The following is a 3,646-nucleotide window of genomic DNA, read 5'->3' as shown; positions in this document are numbered from 1 at the left end:
ACACTTTCAACTTTGGATTCAATAGTGCCTTTGCTTATTTAATGAAATCTGAGCGTTCTTGGGTGAAACACACTCTTTCTCTTGGGAAACTAAAAGATAATTTGATTTGCATTCCTATGTGTTAACGACAAATGTTTTGCACGAGGTGGGCTGCTCACATTAGGATAACAATTCTGTGACTAGGATTTTTGTATTAGGAAGCTTGAGAGGGTAGGACACACTGAGGTGGATTGTTTTATGTCACCTTGACACAGCGATAGTCATTCAAAAACAGGGAACCTCAATTGAGAAAATGCCTCTGGCAGACCTGTAAGGCATTTTCTGGGGGAGGGCCAGGCTGTTATGGGTGGAGCCATCCCTCAGCTGGTGATCCTGGGTTCTATAAAAAAAAGCAGGCTGACCCAGAGACCGGGGAGTCAAAGCAGGTTGTTGTAAACCCAATCCTGCCTCACATTCCTCTGCCTCTTCCTTTTTGCTTTCAACATGACAGATGCCGCTGCGTCCTTCGCCAAGGACTTCTTGGTCAGTGGAGTGGCCGCGACCATCTCCAAGATGGCGGTAGCGCCCATTGAGCGGGTCAAGCTGCTGCTGCAGGTGCAGCTTCCCAGCAGGCAAATCACGGCAGAAAAGCAATACACGGGCTTTATAGACCGCGTGGTTCGTTTCCCCAAGGAACAGGGAGTCCTGTCCTTCTGGTGTGGTAACCTGGCCAAGTCATCAGATACATCTCCACCCAGGCTCTCAATCTTACCTTCAAAGATAAATACAAGCAGATCTTTCTGGGTGGCGTGGGCAAGGGGCCCAGTTTTGGTGATACTTTGTAGGGAACCTGGCATCAGGTGATGCCGCTGGGGCCACATCCTTGTGCTTTGTGTACCCTGTTGCGGTAAAAATTAAAAACTATATGAAAAGTAGCTAGCCTTTTATCCCAAGCTAATGAGGGCAACCATAGGGCCACATGAGGTATCTGTATCTTAGCAGCTCCACGCAGCCTCTAAGTATTCACAGACATGGGTCTCTTTTGACCTAGGCGGTCCACTCCACCCGCCCTGGCTGCTTTTGTCCCAGGCGGTCCACAACTACCCCAGAATGTTTTCACTCACTTCCCTGTGGCTTGTTGTTGTTAAGCCTCCTCACCCCTCTCTTCTCTTCCCTTCCCTTCCCTTCCCTTCCCTTCCCTTCCCTTCCCTTCCCTTCCCTTCCCTTCCCTCCCCTCCCCTCCCCTCCCCTCCCCTCCCCTCCCCTCCCCTCCCCTCCCCTCCCCTCCCCTTCTCTCTCTCTCTCTCTCTCTCTCTCTCTCTCTCTCTCTCTCTCTCTCTCTCTCTCTCTCTCTCACACACACACACACACACAAACACACACATCTATTTCATGAGTACCACATGCCCTCACCTCTCGGGCAACAGAGCTGGAACTCCACGCTCCAGCTATATCTCAGCCATTGCTTTCACACACTGTCCTTTACAGCCAGGTAAAGTCGTGACTCAACAATCAGCAACGTATCAAACAGGTTTATATGTTAAATTCTCAATCCACAATCCCTCTACACAATAAGCTTACAACCAGTTAACAAAGATATAAACTGACCACCTAGATAAGATAAATTGACCCATAGAAACCCTTAGAAATAATCATAACAACCTTATCCATATGCTGGGAGAAATATCCATGTCTGCTTCCATGTTGCCTACTCCTGAATCACCTGCTTTCTCCTCTTTTTCTGCTTTTCCAAAATCTTTATTCCTGCCCACTCTCTACTGTCCAATCTTGTATCACCTTGACATCAACCTACATGCCTTCTTGATTTTTGCCTGTACTGGTCTAGCAGCTGATATGGGCAAAGCTGCAGTTGAAAGGCTTTGGTGACTGCCTGGTAAAGATCTACAAATCTGATTGGATTAAGGGCCTGTACCAAGGCTTTAATGTATCACTACAGGGCATCATCATCTACTGAGCTGCCAACCTTGGTATCCATGACAATGCAAAGGGATGCTCCCAGATCCCAAGAATACTCACATCTCCATCAGCTAGATGGCTTCACAGTCTGTCACTGCTGTTGCTGGCCTAACTTCTTACCCTTTTGACATGGTTCAATGTTGTATGGTGTTGCAGTCTGGGCACAGAGGAACTGGTATCATGTATACAAGGCACGTTTGACAGCAGGCAGAAGATCGCTGGCAATGAAGGAAGCAAGGCTTTTTTCAAGAGTCCATGGTCCAACTTTCTCAGAAGCATGGGTGGTGCCTTTGTGCTTGTCTTGTATGATGAGATCAAGGACAAAACATAATTTTGTCCTATATGTTCTGCCCAAGAACAGGCATGCCGTATAGTATACCATATTCTTGAACATTCTGGACAGATTCTCTGGGCTTGTCTGTTATCAACAGACCTACCAGTTGAAAAGTGTGAAACAGTAATATTCATCTGACCAGTATTTTCTTAAAGCCATTCTCATAATGACAATAATGATGGGACTCAATTATATTTTTTATTTCAGTCACTTCTGATAATAAAAAATTAAAAAAATATATCCAAATTCCACCCCCCCCCCCAAAAAAAAGCAGGCCAAGCAAGCCATAGGGAGCAAGCCAGTAAGCAGCATCCCTCCATGGCCTCTGCTTCAGCTCCTGCCTCCAGGTTCTAGCCCACTTTGGGTTCCTGTCCTGACTTCCTTCAGTGATGGTCTATGGATATGGTAGTATAAGGCAAATAAACCCTTTCCTTCCTAGTTTTCTTTGGTAAAGGTGTCTCATCATAACTATAGTAGCCCTAACATGAGACACACATGTTGATTTGAAAACGCTTTATCACCTCCCCATGAAAGTTAGTGATGGTGTTTACCCATGGCTTGTGCTCTTCTTTTAAGCTTGATGCTGAGGGGAGTTACTGGGTAAGTTATCTAAATAATAGGCTTGCTAGAGTTTTGGGTCTAGTGGTTATATAGCAAAATAGCCAGACAATCAAATCATCAAATCTAGCAGCAGATGGTTCCTTCCAGCAATACGTATCTCACACCCTACCCTACTGGTGAATGGATGTTGTTTAGGAAGGTGTGATTAGACGAAGAATAATCACTCCGGTCTCTTCTGAATGTGTCCACATGAGGTTTATACACACACATAAACACACTTATGTGTGTATACATATATGTTATATATATATATTCAAATTTACATTCCAGTCACACATGTATGTATACATATATATGTTGTATATGCATATATATTCAAATTTACATTCAAGTCCCCCTCTCTCTCTCTTTCTGTCTCTCTCTCTCTCTTTCTCTTTCACACACACACACACACACACACACACACTTCTTAACGAATGCTGACATGCTCAATGTATTAGAATGATCTGTTCCTTGGTATGTTACAGTTGCTGTGTGCTTCAACTTACAAATCAAGATTGCTGGAAGCTAGCCCACTCCAAAACTCAACAGGGCTATGAATATTGATCATTTTCGTGATCTGCAGTCATTTGTCAAGAGATCCTCAGCTGTCTAGATAGGACTGACTAGTGGGCATGTCAGTGGGGGACATTTTCTTCATTATTACTTGATATGAGTGCTGGTCCTACAGTGATAAGACAGTTCTATAGGAAACCTGAGCTGGTGAAGCAGCAGCCAAGCGGGATACCTCCTTGG

The 3,646-nt window shown here is 44.9% G+C and overlaps 1 pseudogene across 1 annotated transcript; it reads left to right on the top strand.

The window, feature by feature from the left end:
- Nucleotides 1-483: 483 nt before the first annotated feature.
- Nucleotides 484-2,287, top strand: LOC308425581 (ADP/ATP translocase 2-like; annotated as a pseudogene). Its single transcript has 2 exons — nt 484-886; nt 1,829-2,287. The product of its transcript is annotated as an ADP/ATP translocase 2-like (transcript).
- The last annotated feature ends 1,359 nt before the right edge of the window (nt 2,288-3,646 follow it).

Source organism: Micromys minutus (assembly GCF_963924665.1).
Source record: "Micromys minutus genome assembly, chromosome: 1".
NCBI classification, from domain to species: domain Eukaryota; kingdom Metazoa; phylum Chordata; class Mammalia; order Rodentia; family Muridae; genus Micromys; species Micromys minutus.
Note: the sequence above shows the minus strand (reverse complement) of the source record. Positions and strands in the feature narration are given on the sequence as shown.